General features: G+C 39.4%; 1 protein-coding gene across 3 annotated transcripts in view; it reads right to left on the reverse strand.

Annotated features, from left to right (window-relative positions):
• IFT43 (intraflagellar transport 43) overlaps window positions 1-21,920 on the reverse strand; it is a 130,451-nt gene that overhangs the window by 55,724 nt on the left and 52,807 nt on the right. The gene's annotated exons all lie outside the window — the stretch shown is intronic.

The raw sequence follows: 21,920 nt of genomic DNA on the forward strand, positions 1-21,920 counted from the left end.
TTATTTTTTCCCCCTCTCCCCACCCTGCTGTTTTTACTGACTGTGTCCATATGCTGTATGATCTTCTATATCTATTTCTCTTTTTGTCTTCTCTTCTCATTTTTCTCCTCTTGGATTCATTGGGATTCCATGTGGGGGACCTCTGATGTGGAGAGAGGTTCCCTGTCATCTGAGCCACCTCAGATCCTGGTTTCTGCTGCACTTCACCCTTCTTCTCTTTTTTATTGTGTCATCGTCTTGCTGTGTGACTCACTTGCGTGGGCACTGGCTCACCACTCAGGGACTTGGCTCGCCACACAGGCATTGGCTCACTGCATGGGCATTTGGCTCACAGCACAGGCACTCACGCGGGCCCTCAGTTCACCACGTGGGCACTCAGCTTGCCATGTGGGCACTCACGTGAGCACTCGGCTCACTCCGTGGGCACTGGCTTGCCGTGCAGGCATGCTTTCTCTTTTTTGTTTTTACCAGGAGGCCCCAGGGATCAAACCCAGGTCCTCCCACAGGGTAGGGGAAGGCCCTATCACTTGAGCCACATCTGCCTCCTGCCTCCCCTAATATTAACACTTTGCATTAGTGTAGTAACTATGTTACAGTTGATGAAAGAATATTATTAAAATTGTACCATTAACTACAGTTCCTAGCTTACATTTTTGTGTTGTACCTATGTCTTTTTTATTTCTTCTAGCAACATACGTTCAATCTAAAATTCCCCCCTTTTATCCACATTCAAATACAAAGTACACTGGTGTTAATTATATTCACAATGTCTTGCTACCATCACCACTGTCCATTACCAAAACTTTTCCATCACCCCAAATAGAAATTCTGTACCAATTAAGCATTAACTCCCCAAGTCCTACCCCTACCTTGGTAACCTGTATTCTAGTTTCTGACAGGAATTTGCTTATTCTAATTATTTCATATCAATGAGATTATATAATATTTGCCCTCTTGTATCTGGCTTATTTCACCCAACACATCTTCACGTTCATTCATGTTGTCGTAGGGACCAGGGCTTCATTTCTTTAATGGCTGATTAATATCCCATTGTATGTATATACCACATTTTGTTTATTCATCTACTGATGGACACTTGGGTTGTGCCCATATTTTGGCAAATGTGAATAATGCCACTATGAACATTCGTATACAAATATATGTTTGAGTTCCTGCTATCAATGCGTTTGGGTATATACCTAGAAGTGGGATTGCTGGGTCATAATGATAATTCTGAGGAACCGCCAATCTGTTTTCCACAGAGGCTGCACCATTTTACATTTCCACCAACAATGAACAAGTGTCCTGTTTCTCTATACCCATTCCAAAACCTGTTATTCCCACCACCCCCCTTTATTTAAAATAGTAGTCATTCTAATGAGTGTGAAATAGAATCCAATGTGGTTTTAGTTTGCATTTCCCTAATGGCCATATGTTGTTGGGCATCTTTTCATTTGCTTTTTGGCCATTTGTATACCTTCTTTGGAGAAGTATCTATTCAAGACTTTCAACCATTTTTAAATTGGGTTGACTTTTCATTGCTGAGTTGTAGGATTTCTTTTATTTTACAGATAATAAGTACTTATCAGATATGTGGTTTCCAAATATTTTCTCCCATTCTATAGGTTGTCTTTTTACTTTGATGATGAAGTCCTTTGATGCACAGTTTTAAATTTTGATGAGGTCCCATTTATTTTTTCTTTTGCTGCTTATGCTTTTGATGTAAAATCTAAGAAAACACTGCCCAACACAAGGTCCTAAAAATGCTTCCTTGTTTTCTTCCAGGAGTTTGATAGTTCTGCTTATTATATTTAAGTCATTGATCTATTCTGAGTTAATTTTTGTATATGGTTTGAGGTAGGGGGTCCACTGTCATTCTTTTGCATATGAATATACAATTTTCAAAGCTTGAAGAGACCATTCTTTCCCCACTGAATGGACTTGGCGCGCTTGTCAAAATTCAACTGACCATAGATATGAGGGTTTATTTCTGAGCTTTCAATTTGATTCTGTTGGTCTTTATGTCTGTCCTTGTACCAATACCATGCTGTTGTAGTTGTTGTTTTAATTAGAGAAGTTCAGAGTTTACGAAACAATCTTGCATAAGATACAGGATTCCCATATATCACCCCATTACCTGCTGTTTTGATTACTGATTGGGATATATAAGTCCTCCAACTTTGTTCTTTTTCAAGATGTCTTTGGCTATCTGGGGTCCCTTACCTATCCAAACAAATTTGATGATAGGCTTTTCCTTTTTTTCAAAGAAAGCTGTTAGAATTTTGGTTGCTATTGCATTGACTATGTAAATCACTTTGGGTAGAATTAACATCTTAACAATATTAAATCTTCCAATCTAAGAATGCAGAATGTCCTTCCATTTATTTAGGTCTTCTTTGATTTCTTTTGACAATATTTTACAGTTTTCCATGTACAGCTTTGGTTAAATTCATTCCTAGGTATTTGATTCTTTTAGTTGCTCCTGGAAATGAATTTTTTTCTTGATTTACTACTCTTCAGATTGTTCATTGCTAGCATTCAGAAACACTGATTTTGCATTTTGATTTTGTATCCCACCACTTTGCTGAATTAATTTCTTAGCTCTAAGAGCTTTTTTTGTGGACTTAACAGGATTTTCTATACATGGGATCAGGCAGTCTGCAAATGGAGAAAATTTTACTTCTTCTTCCTAACTTGGATGTCTTTTAATTCTTTTTCTTGCCTAAATGCTCTGGCCAGAAGTTCCAGTACAAGGTTAAATAATAATGGTAAACGAGGGCTTTCTTGTTTTGTTCCAGATCTTAGAGGAAAAGTTTTCCATCTTTTACCATTGAATATGATGTTAGTTGTAGGTTCTTCATATTTGCCCTTTATTAGGTTGAGAACGTTTCTTTCTATTCCTAGTTTTCTGAGTGCGGTGGGGGGTAGGAGGTATATAAGAACCTCTTATATTTTTTAGTGTAACATTTTTTTTGTGATGTATATATCTTCAAAAAAAATACAATTTACAAAAATGGTGTGGTGGGGAGTGGGGACTGGGTTATATGGGAACCTCATGTTTTTTTTATTTTTTATTTTTTTTAATGTAACATTCCTTGTGACCTATTAATTTTTAAAAAACTAAAAAAAAATTAAAAAATTGAAAAAGAAGGGGTGCTGGATTTTGTAAAATGCCTTTTCTAGGTCTATTGATATGATTGCAGGTTGTTGTATTTTTTCTTTCATTCTTTAATGTGATATATTACAGTAATTGATGTTTTTTATGTTGAACCACCCTTGCATGCCTGGGATAAATCTCATTTGGTTATGGTGCATATTTCTTTTAATGTGCTGTTGGATTCAGTCTGCTAGTATTTTGTTGAGAATTTTTGCATCTATATTCATAAGGGATATAGGTCTGTAATTTCCTTTTCTTGTCGTATCTTTATCTGACTATGCTATTAGAGTGATGTTGCCTTAGATTTACGGAGTATTCCCTCTTCATTTTTTGGAAGACTTTGAGCAGAATTGGCATTAATTCTTCTTGGAATGTTTGGTAAAATTCACCAGAGAAATCATGTGGTCCTGGGCTTTTTTTTTGTTAGGAGGATTTTGATTTTTGATTCATTCTCTTGTTATTGGTCTACTGAGATCTTCTATTTCTTCTTGGCTCAGTGTAGGTAATTTGTGTGATTTTAGGAATTCGTCCATTTCATCTAGGTCATCTAATTTTTTGGCTTACAGTTGTTCATAGTAACTCCTAAAATACTTTTTATTTCTCTGGGGTAGGTAGGGGTATCCCCCCATCTTAGTTTGCCAAAGCTCTGCCAATGCAAAGTACCAGAAATGGGCTGGCTTTTATGATAGGGGTTTTATTTGGGGTAGAAGCTCACAGTTCCCAGGCCATGAGATGTCCAAGTAAGGTACCATCAGAGATGCTTTCTTGCTCAAATCAGCTGCTACTTATTCTGGGGTCTTGCCATGTGGCGAAGATGGCCACCAATCTCTGCCTTCCCTTCCAGAGCCTACTGCTGCCTGGAGCTCAGCTTTGGGCAACCAGGCAGAGGGCTTGTCTCTTTCTGGGCCTCCTCTCTCAGTCTCTCAGGGCTTCTTTGCCTTTCTGCAGCAGTAGATGATGGAGTCCTCTCTCACATGGCAGGATAAAAAATGGCAGCTACCTTTATCTGTACATCTTTCTGTGTCTGTTTGTATCAGACCCAGCAAGAGGTCAGGGATTCAATCTGAGTAATGCCTCACTGGCAGAGTGCAATCAAAAGAGTCTTAGAGGGAAGAGATGTGGCTCAAGCGGTTGAGTGCTCACCTCCTACATGGGAGGTCCTGGGTTCGGCTCCCAGTGACTCCTAAAGAAAAAACAGACAATAAGCAAAAACAACAAGTAGACAATGGGCAACCAACAAGCAAACAGACGAGGGAGCCAAAAAAAAAAAAAAAAAAGGAAAAAAACTAAAGTCTTAGACCCACAGTAATGGATTAGTTCAAAAGCATAATCTTTCTCTTTTGGGATTCATAAAAGAATTCAAACTGCCACACACCTCCCTTTTCATTTCTGATTTTAATTATTTGTGTCCTCTTTCTTTCTTTGTCAATCTAGCTAAAAGTTTGTAGATTGATCTTTTCAAATAACCAATTTTTGGATTCATTAATTCTATTTTTTTAAAGTCCCTATTTCATTTATCTCCACTCTAATCTTTGTTATTTCCTTCCTTATGCTCACTTTGCATTTAGTTTGCAGATTCTTTTCAGATCCTGCAGTTACAAGATGAAGTCTCTGATTTTAGATCTTTCTCTCTCTTTTTTTTTAAAGATTTATTTATTTATTTAATTCAAACTCCCCCCCCCCGCCCCCACTCTCGCCCCCGGTTGTCTGTTCTCGGTGTCTATTTGCTGCGTCTCGTTTCTTTGTCTGCTTCTGTTGTCCTAAGCGGCACGGGAAGTGTGGGCGGCGCCATTCCTGGGCAGGCTGCACTTTCTTTCGCGCTGGGCGGCTCTCCTTAGGGGGCGCACTCCTTGCGCGTGGGGCTCCCCTACGCAGGGGACACCCCTGCGTGGCAGGGCACTCCTTGTGCACATCAGCACTGCGCATGGGCCAGCTCCACACGGGTCAAGGAGGCCTGGGGTTTGAACCGCGGACCTCCCATGTGGTAGACGGATGCCCTAACCACTGGGCCAAGTCCGTTTCCCTCTCTTTTTTTTAATGTAGGCATTTAGAACTATAAACTTCCCTCTAAGTACTGCTTTGCTCCTCCCCATAAGTTTTGGTATGTTATGTTTTCATTTTTACTTGCCTCAAGATATTTCCTAATTTCCCTTGTGATTTTTTTCTTGGACCTAGAGGTTAAGAGTCTGTTATTTAAAATACACATATTTGTGAATTTACTGATTTCTAGCTTCATTCATTATGGTCAGAGGAAACACATCGTTTGATTTCAATATTTTGAATTTATTGAGCCTTATTTTGTGACCTAATAATTGGAGTACCCTGGAGAATGACCCATGTGCACTAGAGAAAAATGTGTATTCTGCTGATGTTGGGTGAAGTGTTCTATATATGTCTGTTAGGTCTAGTTGGTTTATAGTATTATTCAAGTCTTCAATTTCCTTGCTGATTTTGTCTATATGTTCTATCCATTATTGAAAGTAATGTACTGAAGTGTTCTACTATTAACATAGAATTGTCTATTTCTCCCTTGAAATCTGTCAATGTTTGTGACATATATTTTGGAGTTCTGCCATTAGGTGCATATATATTTATAATTGTTATGTCTTACTGAATTGACCCTTTTATCAGTAAATAGTGATGTTCTTTGTCTCTTGTAACAGTTTTTTACTTGAAGTCTAGTTTATCTATTAACAGTATTAGTATATAGCTATCCCAGCTCTCTTTTGGTTACTATTTGCATGGTATAAATTTTTTTCTTTCCTTTCACTTTCAACCCACTTATGTCTTTTCAATTTAAGGTGGGTCTTCTGTAAAAAGCATATAATTGGGTCACCCTTTTTAAAATCCATTCTGCCAAGCTCTGCCTTCTGACTACAGAGTTTAAGCCAATTACACTTAAAAGTAACTACTAGTAATGCACAACTTTCTTCTGCCATTTGCTGTTTGGCCTTTTTAGCGTTCTATCTTTTTTGGTCCCTGAATTCTTCCACTAATGCCTACTTTGATATTTATTTGATTTTTTGTAGCATACCATTTTGCACCCTCATTTCCTTCTGTATATATTTCTCTTTTGTTATCTTTATGGTTACCAAAGATAATGTTTAGTGTTTAAATTTAACATTAAATCTGTAACAATCACATTTGATGTGATACAAGCTTAACTTCAATAGCATATACATATAGTTTTCCTAAACCCTCCATTACCCTGCCTTTTTGTTGTACTTGTTACAAATTATACCTTTATACATTGTATTCCAAAACCATAAGTTTCTCATTGCTTTTATGCATTTGCATTCTAGAACATGTAAGAAGTAAAAAGTGGAGTTACATACAAAAATAAATACAATAGTACTTGTATTTGTAAGTATCATATGGTTACCATTATTGGAGGTCTTTATTTCATTGTGCTACTTCAACCCACTGTGTAGTGTCCTTTCCTTTCAATGTGAAGGACTCCCTTTAGCATTGTTTGTAGGGCAGGTCTAGTGGTGGCAGAGTCCTTCAGCTTTTGTTTACCTGGGACTGTCTAAAAAAGTCTCATTGGATATAAAATTCCTCACTGGCAATTGCTTTCTTTCAGCGCTTTATGTACTTTGACCCACTGCCTTCTTGCCTCCATGGTTTCTGACAAAAAATCAGCACTTATTCTTACTGGGACTTCCATGTACATAACACATGGCTTTTCTCTTGCAGCTTTCAGAACTCTTGCCTTGTCCTTTGACAGTGTGACCACTATGTATCTAGGCTGGTTCTCGTCAAGTGCTTCTGTTTGGGTTCACTGGGGTTCTTGAATGTCATTAAATTTGAGAAGTTTAGTGCCATTATTTCTTTGAATATTCTTTCAGCCCCTTTCTGTCTTCTCCTTCTGGAACTCTCATAATGTATATATTTGTACGCTTGATGGTGTCCCACTGGTCTCTTAGGCTCTGCTCTTTTTCATTCTTTTTTTTTCCTTTCTGCTCCTCATTCTGAATCATTTCAATTGTCTTGTCTTCAAGTTCACGGATTCTTTCTTCTGACAGCTCCAATCAGCTGTTGAAACCCTCTAAGGAATTTTTCATTTCAGTTATTGCGGTCTTTAACTCTAGTATTTGTTTGATTTCTTTTAAAAATAATATGAGATTCTCATAGTATTCCTTCATTATTCTTCTTCTATCCTTCAGTTTTTTCTCTTTGCTTTATCTCCTTGAACTTATTGAGAATAACTTTTTAAAAAAAGTCTTTGTCCAGAATATCCAAAGGCTGGTGTTCTTTGTTGATTTTTCTGGATTTTTATCCTGTTCCTTTGAATCGTTCATCATTTCCTGTTTCTTTCTTTATCTTGTAATCTTTTGTTGTATACTGTACATTTTAATATTTTAAAGTGCTAATTCTTGGATTTAGTCCCTTGGGTGTCTGCTCCTTAAGTTTGTATCCAGAGCATGATATAACAGATTTCTATAATATAATAGATTGTTAGCTAGGAGCTAACAAAACAAACAAACGAAAGCAGAAAGCACCTTTCACAGTCTTTGAAAATTGGCTCTGCATTGGCTGGTGCCCTCCTTCAGAGTTTTGCCTACCTATCAAGAAGATCAGCTCAAGGTGAAAGGAATTACAGGGTCCCTCTGTCTTTTCTGACCAGCATCTTGTCTTGGGCCTTTTTTTGTTTTTGTTGTAAAAGATTAGATTTTTATTTGAGTACTTTAATATAACAGATTATAGTAATATTTGATGTTTAGAATTACAAAGAAATTATTACATTAACAAAATTTGATTCTTATACATTATTTGGTATTTATAATTACTGAGGTAACAGACTCTAATGAAAAATGGGCAGGTACTTCATACAGCTTGAAATCAAAACATGATTTCTTTCACCATAGTAAAATACATCAAGTACATACTATTAGCATGAAATAATAAAAATTCCTGGAAAAATATAAACAGATTCATTAATAAGCCTTCAACAGACAATTCTATTTTAATTCTTTTTCAGAATGTAGCACATGAAATCGTCAAATGAGATTGTGTACAACAGACCAAAGGCTACCTAGAGACCAATGGAGTCATATAAAAATAATTTCAGGCAGCTTTATTGATTAATAAATTTAAGGCAAGCTTTAATGATTTATTTTAAATAAAGCAAGTGAAATGTGGGCTCAGAATTAAATAAGATTCTCAGGTAACTTCTGGGAATTATATAATGGAAGAATTACTATTACCATGCAAAACTGAAAGCAAATGTTTCAAAACTGTAGTAAAATGAACTCCTCTAATACAATACCATTAAGTTTCTAAAGTCACTGGAAAGTCATTTGGTGGCACCCAAACTCTATAATATTTTCTCAGTGTACATTTTCAAACATTCTAAATACTTTTAATAGTCAATTTTCCTGTCATTTGAAAAATACTGGAATTCCAAGGAATTTTTGTTAAGTCAATTTTAAAAAGTCAAAATAACAAAACAAATGTATTTTTCTAGGTTAATGTTATTCAAGTACAATGGTACTGAGGAGAATACATAATTTTAATGAAACTAAACCTATTTGAGAAAAAGTTGTAAGGTTAACAAAAGTACAAAACTACTATTAGAATCAGTTATACAGGTTGGTATTAGAGTATGCATTTTTAAATTTCACTGGAAAGTCTTAAAGCCCTTTCTCTTTTCTAGAACTTCTTCTATGTATAAGGAATTCAAATGCCCCCTCTACTCCCAAAGAAATAGATGTTCTCCCCTTCCTGGAACACTATATTACTTAAAGGGGGTACTCCTTTGTCCCAGGCCACTTCGACTTAATTGTTTCTTACACTGCTGTAGCTGTCAGCAAGCTGCTTTTGCCTGCAGGGCAAGTTCTGGGAGGGCAAGCCCAAGATAAACTTCTTGGTTCAGTCTTTCATGCTGCCACCTAATAGAATGACATGGCATATAGGTACCTCAGTATGCACACAGGGGTTCCAATGCTTTCTTCAGAACAGGGCCCACAATGGGAGTGCAAGCCAGCTCCACAGTACGTGGGGGAGGGGATGAGTAGGGGCCACCAAAGGCACCACGAGCTTTTCCTACCATTTTAAAAAAGCTGTGTTTTCTTGATTTGGAACTCGCCCAGTTATTGCAACTCTTTTACTGTTTTCTAGAGTTCTGAGTAAGATGATGCTGCCAGTTCTTGCTGGCTGTTCAAAGATTCTATGGGGAAACAGCATCCTGGAACATCTTATGCCACCATTTTGGCCAACTGAAACAACCAAATTAACATGTACTTTGAGTACCTCTCAGAACTAAGAGCCTCTTGGATTACTCAACCCTTGCCTAGCAATGAGTCACAGGCCCCCCCATCCACAGTAAGGGTTGCTAGTGCACCAGTAAGTAGTCTCCAGCTCTTGTGCTGACTGCCTGGGAATGGATCCAGTTCTTGGAGGGCATTGCAGGGTTACAAGGAATGCTCATTTCTGATGCCTAATTGAACTTAATGACTAGCCTAATTAAGCCTTTAAAAGGCAGAGCTGGCTGGCCTTGGCTCATGCCCTGAAGTGCAGGCTGCAGCATCCTTTGTGCTCACCTTCTCACAGGTCAGGCTGGAACACAGCTCTGCAGATAGCTTGGCCAAAGGAAGTGAAGAATGGCTGAGGTTATGTATTCACTTCCTGCTACTATTCCCACAGGCTGACCATGTTGGCATGTCATAATCGCCCTGGGAGAATACCTGCTGAGACTTTCCATTTGCAAAGACACTATACCAGGAGCCAAGGGAGCAGAAAAATTGAAGACAGTGAAGAAAGAATAAGAGCATGACCCCTACAGCCAGACTTGCCTGTGGTCAAAATCCTGGCTGGCCACTTACCAGCTGTGTGACTTGGAGCAAGTTATTTAACCTTTTTAACTTTGGTCTCCTCATCTGTAAAATGAGGATACTAAGAGCACCTACCTCACTGGAGGAAGACAAAGTAAGATAACTGTCCTTGGTACAGTACCCAGCACAAAAGCCACAAAAATGATGTATGTTTGTATATATGTGTTTATACACTTATACTATATATAAAATACACACACATAAAACACACACACATATATATATTTATAAAGTATAAGAATACAGGCCTTGTCCTCAAAGAGATGCTTCTCTAATAATCTAACTGGGAAGTTAAGACACAATAATTGAAATTTTCTATTAGAAAAGTTGTACATTACAGAAAAACCATGCAGAAAATTCAGAGTTCCTATATACCACTCCTCACCCTCCCCACACACAGAGTTTTCCCTATCAGTAACACTTTTCATTAGTGTGGTACCTTTGTTACAACTGATAAAACAATATAGTTGTAGTATTACCTATAGCCCATAGTTTACATTAGGGCTATTTGTGTTGTACAGTCCTACAGTATATTTTTTTAAATTTATACAAGAAATGAAAATTAATGCAGGAACTTAGGGCAAGTAAGCATGGAGAGCAATGTAAGGTATTCCCCAGTTGCTTATTCTGATTTCCATACCTAATACCTGGGGTGGGCAGGAAGAGGACAGATAGAGAATAACGTAAAACTTTGGAGAAGCAGGCAGGATGTCGGAGCCACGGGAGAAGCAGAAGCTTCCCTAGGAACCCGAGCCTCCAGCCTGCCCTGGCCTTGCTAACAGAGCCTGACTGCCTGACCAGGCTCTCTGGGCTGCATGCCCTGCTCCTTCCCACCATGAACCCCCTGCTATGGGGTAGGGTGGTGTTGAAGACAGCTTGGTAGAAGGGCTGAGGCCTAATTATCACCTCTCTGGCCCTGTGTTTTTTCATCTATTAAACAAGAAGGCTGGGCAAGGCGTGTGGGCTGTCCACAAATGGGCTGCACAGCAAGGTCCCAAGGAAGAATACGGATCAGAGGACGAAGCTGCAAATTTGTTTTAAAAAATCGTGGCAGTGGGTGGGTAGGGAGGGGAGTGATCATGGCAAAACATTAGAAACAATCCAAATATCTACTACAGGGGGGTGGGGGAGGGGTGGGTGTAGGGCTAATATATCAATGCCATGCATTATCATGCAACCATTAAAGAATGAGGTACACCTAGATGTACTAAAAGATCCACAGGATGTATTGTTAAATGGGAAAAAAAAAGCAAAGTACAAAACAACACATTTAATATGATCGCATTTATGTTAAAAACACAAAGATTTCTATAAGTATATCTATTGAGGCATATAAAAGATACTAACGAGCTATTAACAATAGTTACCTCCAGGGAGAGGACTAGGATTGGAGGAGACGGTGCTTTCATGGGTTTTTATATCACTAAAGTAACCTTAGTTTGTGTGTATAACTAAAAATACTTTATAAAAATACTTTATAAAATGTAGACTGAAAGGGGCTGCTTCCATTGAACTCCACAACAATCCCCTCCATCACTTGTAGGAGATTGGACAAGACTGACTCTAAGATTCTTTCCAGTTTTGAGACACCTGTACAAAGGAATATCCAATAAGGAAGCTATGCTTTTTGGCTCTTGTAGTAAAGGGACAGTTCTGTGGGCCTCTCATTGCTTTCCTGATCCCCAAGAGACCCTACTGTTTTACAAGCCTACTTCTGGCTCCAAGAAATACTAGCTTTGGTCATGAGAGAATTTTTACTTCTGCAAAACTAGAAACTGTAAAGGGCCAAAAGGCAAAGCCTTCAAAGAACATGCTGAGACCATATTCTAGAACCTCTCCTGATTTTCCATTACAAAAACAAAAATAAAGGGCAACTTAACTTGTTACAAAAAGCTGAAGGTCTGAAAGGAAGCTGGAGCCAGGCTCTGGAGGTTGTGGGGACCACAGCCTGTACTGCGCAGGCTTTTTGGCAATTTGGAAGCAGTTTCTGCTGACTGAGACCCTAGAAACTCTGCTACTGTATGTTGTGTGCGCCTGCCTCCAGAACATCAGGTACTCATCTCTACTCCAAGGAGAGAACTAACTGGGACCACTTGTCAGAAAGACCTTTCAGAGTGGGAAGTGAAGTATCCAAATGCTACTGCACATGGGACTAACAGGAACAGTCTGCTATCACCTTCAATTGGGAAGCACTTGACAGAATTGCAAGACTTCAATTATTTCATTTTAGTCACTTGCATATGTAAATGGGTTTTGTGATACTAGACAAGCCATCTAGGGCTCTAAACAGCAACGAATATAACCCAGACCATCTCTGCTTACTCAGACCAAACATCGGCCAATCAACCCAAATGCAAGTGTGAGGGAATGGTTATACCACCTCACCGGCCTTCCCCCTCAATCCTCAGTGAGAAAAAGGTTGATGCAAACTTCCAAATGCTAGCCTGTGGGAGCGATAGACACCACATCTAAAGCTTTTATAATACTTTCCATAGCCATGTTTATGGCTATTACCTAAATTAACATTGGAAGTCTGCATTTTCAGACTGGGAAAATATCAAATCTATTTGTCTGGTCACGTTTATTTTTATTGAGATAGGGAATTGTGAAGTACTATGCAGGCCTTAAAAATGAAGCACTAATTCAGAAAGAGCACAAGAAATATTGTTATGTGCTGAAAAAAAAAAGTACAGAATAGATACATTACCAAGTATGTGTGTGTGTAAGGAATATATAAACTTGTATTTTTTGTAAATGCATAAAATATCTTTGAGAGGAAACACAAAGAAACTGGTTAACAGTGGCTGACCCCAGGAAGAGAAAAATGGGTGCTTGTGGGGAAAGAAGGGACAAAGAGGCTTACATTTCAGATCCTACACCCTTTTATATCTTTTGAATTCTATACTGTGCACATTTCTTATTTATTAAAAAGTAAAGAAAATTAAAATTGACTAACAGCTCTGTTGTCTCAAAAGAGGGCATGAATTTATACAATGACTAAACCATAAGAGTTTGTACTTTGTCCACATCCTACTCTCTTTCTCTTTGTCACAGTCCTTTTGAAGAAATAATCCACCATTCTGAACTTAATTACCTTTGAGTGTTAAAGTTAAACACATTCTATTTCACAAAAAAGACAAAATACCATCACAAATCAGGGCTCTGTCTAACAAAGTTAGGCCTGGGTACCTATGTGGGCTAAGGGAAAGTGCTTTGTTGATACAGACACAGAATGAACAAATGCTTACCTTTACCTGTGTCCATGAAAAGTGATTTTTTAGGAAGTACCCGACAGTGCTGTGCACACTGCAGGGTAGGAGAGAACAGCTGAGCTAAGTTCTTCAGGGACATACTGTTCTGTCAATATTCTTCCATTATTCTCATTTCATCCCACCTACCAGATATCAAAGCAAATGAAATCTACCAGAATAAATATAATGGTGTGACGGCAAGAAAGGCCTAAGTGATAGAATGAGTTTGATGTATCCCCCACTTTTCCCTACTTTAATGCATACTTATTTTTCACTAGTTATTTCAATGTACAGAGTCTGTACAGGTATTATTTATTTCTTCCTCAGATATTATTAAACATTTAAGAGTTCCAGCAATGAACAATACAATTAAATTCCTTAAAACAAAACAAAAAAAAAAAAAAAAAACAACCTGAGAATTCTCCAAGTTCATTATAATAAAAACTTAACCAGGTTTTCCTTCTATCATCTTTTTGTCCAGGTTCTGAACATAAGTTGAGAGCAAAGCAAATATTTATTCTTTAGATAGTCTATATAGAACAAACAAATGCTAAGATGTACATCAAAAAGACATGTTTTTGCTTAGCCCTAATACCATGTTTTCTGAACTCATGGTGTCTTGGAAGCCACGTGGTAGAAAAGCATATATGCAGGCAGAAGCGTATGGTTATAAAAATGAGAAAGAGCTCCAAACAAGGAGCTCGCATGAGCATTTCCAAAGGCAAAGAAATAGAGATAACAGCACGCCAGAGGCCTGAGCGCTGTCATTGGAAATGGTTGCACAATTAACTGCCTAGAACTTTTCCTTCTCTACTCTCTCACATGTAACTCTTGCACCTGATTTCACCCAATCTGGGATGCTCATCTCTGATGCATGATCTATCTTGCTGAGAACCACATAACTGTTTACTCACAGCCCTGGTCATGGCATGCCAATTCTCTGTTCTTTGTTGATGAGTGCAGGGTGTAGAATATAAGTTCTCAATACTTTTAGTTTTGTTTTATCTTGAAAAACAAACAAAACTATGTTTCTTGAAAATCTGAAGGTCAAAGGATTAAGTTTTTTTACTTCGCTGGGACTCAAAGAAATCTGGCTCCTTTACGATTGTAAGAAATGTCCAAAATCCAGTCATTGATCAAGAATTTGTTGAGTATCTATACATGCCAGGTACTACAGACCCAGCAGCAAACAAAACAGATAAAAATCTCTTGCAAAACAACTACTTATTAGTTACTAGTAATGCCAATGCAAAGGCAAGCTGCAGCTAACTCTCAGAGCAATTAAAATAAAAATGCAATCAAAAGAAGAGATGAGAAAAAAGAAAAATATGGCAAAATGTTAATAATGGGTCATTCAAGGAAAAGTATATATGAGTGTTCACTCTACTTATTCTTGTAACTTTTCTATAGGAGGGGAAAGGCATGATTACCTATATAAACTGTATTTCAGGCAACCAAATAGTTGATGAGAGAAAAGTTCTTAAAAGAAGAATTTCCCATAATAGGAATCAGAAAATCGCCATTTGGTAACCTTTAATGAAATCATAGCTCTAGGCAATCATCATCAATGGATGCTAAAACCATTAGGTGAGTCTGATTGGAATGCATAATGGAGGTTCATACCCCCAACGCACTTATCAATCATGGTGTCAATTCAAGTAGAACAACTGGATACCTGGTCCTTCTGGTATGAAGTAGTGGGATATGCACAACATGACCTTTGAAATATTCCTGCCGAACAGTGGACCTGAATCTAATCCAGCTTCTAGAACTAACTACTAGCTCAAGAGGGAACAAGGCGAACAGAGGAACAAGTTAAACACCATGACTAGGAAGAAATGGGCCAAATCCAAAATATGGGACTCTCCAGAATGTGGGACAGATGACCCAGTTTTTCAGGAAAAAAAAAAAAAAAAAAAATCAATGGCATAGGAAAAAAGGGGTGGGGGTGGGGGTGGGGATTGTTGTAGAATATAAGGAGACCAAAGACCCACAACAACTAAATACAATACGTGGACCCTGATCTGAACAATCCAACTATAAAGATATATCTTTGAAATAAATGAATTATCTATCACCTGGATTTTTGATGGCATTAAGGAATTGTTATTAATTTTGATTGGCATGATAATGGAATAAAGGTTATATAAACAAAAACAGCCCTTATCAGTTAATAAAACATTCAGGAGGAAGGGAGGGAGGAGTGGGATCAATGACATCCTTTACATATTGTCAAGCTCCTCTGGTCATCCTTGGTCTCATAAAGGATATAGGATTTTTCACATTCATATATACATCTTAAGACTAAATAACTATATGCCCTTATATATGTCTAATGAATAACTTGCCATCTCTTTTAAGACATGTGGCCCTTAAAATGGATAACATCTGAATGGCAAGTTGGGGTGGACGGACAAGACTGCTCGTAACTACGGGTGACCAGCCTAGGGCAGCGAGCGCCCACATTTTGGCATGCCTATAACCACTGGTGCACCACATCACACCAGATGGGAAGCTCTAGTTAACCTACCCTCTGTGACACTATTTAAATAAATGACTTCTGTGGGAATGAGCAGTCTGTAACAGAGCTGGTTTAAGAGAACAAAGCAAGTGTTGTCTACTGTGCTTACAGATCTAGGAACCCTCTGGCTCTGTGAGATTTTGCCTTGCACCCTTCTGGAGTCTAATAAGAATTAACTACTTGCTGCTAACAAGAAGAGAAAGAGACTCTGGTACAGCAATGACATAGAGGGAGAGGACAGAAGCATTTTAGTATTCTTGGAACATCTATGGCATAAAAAAAAAAAAGAGAGAAAAAGAAAGAGCGAAGGAGGAGGGAAGGGGGGGAGTAACTTCAGGACTTGCACACAGCAGTTCTACCGCCATCTTGATGTCCTTGACGCGTGCAGATGGTGTGGAAGTGGCTGGCACCAGAACAGCCCAGGAGAAGGAATGAGTGGCCAATGGAGATTTATGTGAGGAGAGTGAGATGGACAAGGTAAAATTGTCAGGAGGAGTTGTTAGAAAGTAAAATATATTGTGACAATTCCACTCCTGCCGTTCATCAATAAACTGACAGATCATTTAGTGTCAATTAGGAGTGATAGATGGACAAGTCCCCATGAACCTGGGCCAAAATTAATGGCTGGGAGGGAGAGGGTGATTGAAAATGACGGCTGACATTGAGAGCAAAGTCCTGAAAGTCCCTGAGGGGCCATTACTTGCCTCATTCCCTTGCAGATCAATGCAGGGACAAACCCAAAAACAGACACTTGGAGACAAAACTTAATCAGACTACCTTTCCTTCCTCTCTTTACCAAGGCTGGTTCCCTCACGTTCAAGCTCTATTCCCCATGGCTGGGTCAGTGCCCCACTAAGTACAAGTGCCCCAGCTCAGGCAACTTCAGGGCCAAGGAGAGCCTGGCTCCAAGATGGAATCGATGACATAGCTTTAACTTTGGGGCCAGGATGAGGGACAGGTAGTGTCCCACGCAATTTTAGAATTCAGCTACTTCCTTTGGCTCGGGGGAGCATTTAAGTTCTGGTACCCAACACTTCCAAACAGAAAGTGGTTGAGACATGCTTTGCTCTCTGTCTTGGGCAGTGTTAAACAAATAAAGGAAGGGTATCCCAGAAACTCACATTCTTTGGTTATGAGCTCCTCAACTTTCTACTAGTGATAACTTGTAGACCTCTATGAGCCTCACTTTCCTCCTACCTCTCATATAGAGAGACACCCATCATATAGAATGGAACCTACCCAATAGAGAAGGTGTAAAGTACATATAAAGTGTTTAGCACAGTGCTGTCATCATCACCCAAAAAAGAACTTGAGTACCCTCTTTTCCTGTGTGAATTTTCTGCACTGACCAAGATGACAATGACAGGTTTACCATCCTCCCCACACATAGGACTATACCAATTATGAAACTAAAATGCTCTCCCCACGTTCTTTGGACCATCAGAATTCACCCAGTTTGACCTGCATGTTCTCTACAAGGTACTTCCTGACTTTCTCCTCTAACCTCATATCCCCAGGGTTATCCATCCCATTTACTTCTCATTTATGATATGCTCCTTCTGCTGTTCCTGGTTTTTGTGAATGACAATGCCTGATCTCCCCAATTAGAATTTAAGCTCCTCTGGGACAGGATCTTACACTCTGGTACTCCCCAGAGCACCCCACAAACAGCAGGAGTTCTATTTTCCAACCTTAATGGGTTGGTCCCCAATGTAGTTCCTCTTTCTGAATCAAATCTGTTCTACTTGCTCCCAGATGCCAGTTCTCCAGTGACTCAACAAGGTCAACAATCAGTTTAGCTTCCTTCTTGGGGGAAAAAGAAAGAAAGAAAGAAAGAAAAAGGCCAACCCCAAAAGAAATTCCTCAAGTTCCCTATTCCCCTTGACCTTTCTCAATAAATTACTCAGCTTTCCAAGTTCCACCTGTCTTGGAGGAAAAACGTCCCTCCCATCTCCTGTGCAAGGTAACCAGTCTCTCTTGGAAGGTGTTACCTTCTCCCTCTAGGATCCTATTCCATCAGTCAGGCCTCTCTTCTGTAATCATTTTTCCCCATTGATTATACACGTGGCTCTCAACCTAGACTTCCTCTTCCAAAACTGTCCCATCTCTTTCCTTTCTCTTTTGGAGTATAAGCCTATATTACTGTACCCATTTTCTCACTTTCTCTTCAAACTAATGTAATCTGGCTTCTGATCCTATTTAGATCACTGTAATCACTTTCTCAAAGGTTCCTAGTTAACCTCCAGACAACCAAATCCACAGCTCTGTCCTTGTCTTCTATTTTTGGAGATGATTCAAATTGCACCTCCTTTTTTTTTTTTAAATACCTTTCTTCTGACTTCTATAAGGCACCCAAATCAGGTCTCCCCTCCTGGATTCCCCATCTTATGACACCACCCCTACTAGTCATCCAAGCCAGGCACCTTGCAGTGATTTTCAACTTCTTCCTCTCTCCTGCATCTAATCAATGACACTTCCTATTAACTCCACTTCCAAAATGGCTCCAAATCTCCTCTCCTTTCTATCCTTACACCACTGCCTCATTCTTTTATCATCTCTCATACAAAGTATTATAATACTCTTTCAACTGAGTGCCTATTAGGGGCTAGGCACTGTTCTGGGTACTGGGGATATGTAAATAAGAGAGATGAGAGAGTGTCCCCTCTCTTGGAGAATACATTTCAGTAGGGAGAAAAACAAACAAAAAACACAGATAAATAAATAACACATCAGGTGGTGATAAAGAGAACAGGAGACGGGGAACACAGAGTGATGAGGGGTGCTATTTTATATAAAGTTTGGGCATGTAGGGCCTAGTAGGCCACGGTGAGGACTTTAGGTATTACTTTGACTGAATGGGATACCACCTGTGGTAGTCTGCAACTGTATGCACCCCAGAAAGACATGTTTTCTAATTTAATCCATTCCTGTGGGTATGACCTCATTATAAGTAGGCCCTTTCTCTCTAGTATATGGAGCCTACATTTAAAAGTTGCCTTGGGGAAACGGACTTGGCCCAGTGGTTAGGCCATCTGTCTACCACATGGGAGGTCCGCGGTTCAAACCCCGGGCCTCCTTGACCCGTGTGGAGCTGGCCCATGCGCAGTACTGATGCGTGCAAGGAGTGTCCTGCCACGCAGGGGAGCCCCACGCACAAGGAGTGCGCCCGTAAGGAGAGCCGCCCAACGCGAAAGAAAGTGCAGCCTGCCGAGGAATGGCGCCGCCCACACTTCCCGTGCCGCTGAAGTGGACAAAGAAACAAGATGCAGCAAATAGGCACAGAGAACAGACAACCAGGGGAGGGGGGGGTTAAATAAATAAATAAATCTTTAAAAAAAAAACCACACACTTTAAAAAAAAAAAAAAAGAATGAAAGTTGCCTTGGTTAACACTAAAAGTTAATGTTATGTTCTATAAAAGAAACTGTTCCAGATTGACCACTGGAACAGTGTAACAAGCCCAGAGGTAGACTCAGGTACTTTTAAAAATTTAGAATATGATACAGGTGACTTCTCAAATTACCAAGGAAAGATGGGAGTTTTAAATAAATGGTACTGAGACAACAGCCATTTATAAGAAGATAAAACTGGATCTACACCTCACACCATACACCAGAATAGGTTCCACATGGACCAAAAATCTAAATATAAAAAATGAATCTATACAAGTACTAGAAGAAAATATGGTTGAATTACATCATACCTGGGTATGGAAAAGTCTATGATTCAAATCCCAGAAGTAACTAAAAAAGCCTGATAAATTTGACTACATAAGTATGTGATTTGGTTAAGTTGTCAGGTGAAAAAACACCATAAAGCAAACTCAAAAGATAAATGACAAACAGGGAAAATATATTTGCAACTTATTTCATATATAAAAGGCTAATCTCTCTAACATTTAATCAGCTCTTTAAACTTGAGGGAGGGAAGCGGATTTGGCTCAACTGATAGAGCATCTGCCTACCACATAGGCGGTCCAGGGTTCAAACCCAGGGCCTCTTGACCAGTGTGATGAGTTGGCCCACAGGCAGTGCTGAGGTGCACAAGGAGTGCCATGCCATGCAGGGCTGTCCCCCGCATAGGGGAACCCCACACACAAGGAGTGCACCCCCACAAGGAGAGCTGTCCTGCGCGAAAAAAGTGCAGCCTGCCCAGGAGTGGCACTGCACACATGGAGAGCTGACGCAGCAAGATGACGCAACAAAAAGAAACACAGATTCCTGGAGCAGCTGACAAGAATACAAGCAGACACTAAAGAACACACAGTGAATGGACACAGAGAGCAGACAACTGGGGGGGTGGGGAGAAATAAATTAAAAAAAAAAAAACTTGAGGGAAAAAAATAAAAAACTTGAGAGAGGAGCAGATGCAGCTCAGGTGGTTGAGTGCCTGCTTCCAGGTACAACGCCCCAGGTTCGATTGCCCCGTACTTCCTAAAAACAAACAAACAAATGGAAAAAAACAACTCTCACTAGGGAATGGATGTAGCTCAGTGGTTGAACACCTGCTTCTCATGTATAAGGTCCTGGGTTTAATCCCCAGTACCTCCTAAAAAAAAAAACTTATGAGAAAAATAAGCAAAAGATGAATAGTCAGTTAATAGAAGAATATAAAGGGCCCTTAAACAAATGAGAAAATGCTCCACTTTACTCATAATAAAGGAAAGGCTAACATGAACATTGAAATATCCCATTTCTCATTGATCAGAATGGCAAATATTCAAAATCTTGAAACACTACCGGCAAGGCTACAAGCAAACAGGCACTCTCATCCACTGCTGATGGAGTGCAAATGGCAAACCCTCACCAAGGGGATTTAGTAATATCTAACCATTACCCTTTAACCCAATAATTCTACTTCTAGGAATTAACCCTAAGAGACCTCTACAATGTATGTACAAAGTTAGTCACTGCAGCATTATTTGGAATAGCACCAATATCAGATACAACCTAAATGACCATCCATATGAGACCAGTTATAAATTATGGTACACTCAGATACTGGTGTATTTTTCTAGTCTGTACTGTTAAGTGGATAAAGCAAAGTACAAAAGACTATACAAAAGAGTGTACAGAAAAGGGGGGGGGGGTCAAATTTTTTTGGTAAAGCATCATATAATAAATAGTTTAGGCTTTGTGGGTCATTAGGTCTTTGTTGCAACTACTCAATTGTCTTTGTAGGAGTGAACACAGCCATAGACAAAGTGTTAATGAAGGATTTGGCTGTGTTCCAATACAACTTTATTGACAAAAATAGGCAGCAGGCCCGCCCAGGCTATAGTTTCCTGACTTCTAGTAGAAAGACACAAAGGAAAGCTGACATTCCTCTGCTTAGGGCTTTAATGTAGCTCTTGATTAAGAAAGATTCCTGATACTCAAAATAGCCTTTGCTCTTTTCTACACCTGCAATACTTCTCCCAAAGAGACCCTTCATATGGAAATACCTAGGCCACTGTAAATGTCTGAAAGCTCCTGCAACCCAAGAACATCACCACCTGCCAGAAAGCCTATTAGAGGAATAGAGCAAAACCAGGTGCTGAAGGTGGCAGGGGGATGAGAAACAGAATCACCACTGGTATAACAACAAGACCCAAAATCTAGTGAGCGCCTCTAAATGTTGGTCTCTCTTCTAAGCACTTTTACATATATGAATTCCTTTAGTCTTCACAACAATCTTTTAAAATAAGTATGTTTTTACTCTATTATACGGATGAGGAAACTAAGGTCAGAGAGGTTAAATCACTCGCCCAAGGTCTCCAAGATAAGATATAGCATAGTCAAAATTCAAAAGCAGGCAGTCTAGCTCCAGAATCTTTGACTCTCAGCCAATGAATCCTGCTCGCTCTCAACATGGATCAGAATGTGAAATAAGCTATGGAGAGGATGGGAGGACTAAAAAGCAACAGCAACATTCCTGTCACATATGTCATTTCCTTCGGTCCTTTCCCCTGCCCTGTAGAGAGCCCCGAGGTGTCCATCCAGGGGCTTGCCTTGTGTGGCAGCATCTAGCTTGGTAAGAATGGAATCTACACCCACCGGCCTTTTCCACTGGCCCACACTGCATCCCTCTGTACTTAACGGGGCTCTATGTAGTTTAGAAAGTGGTGTCACATACACTCTAACATTTGATCTTCCTAGAACTCTGTGATAAGAGGGTAGA

This window comes from Dasypus novemcinctus, chromosome 3, assembly GCF_030445035.2.
Source record: "Dasypus novemcinctus isolate mDasNov1 chromosome 3, mDasNov1.1.hap2, whole genome shotgun sequence".
NCBI lineage: Eukaryota > Metazoa > Chordata > Mammalia > Cingulata > Dasypodidae > Dasypus > Dasypus novemcinctus.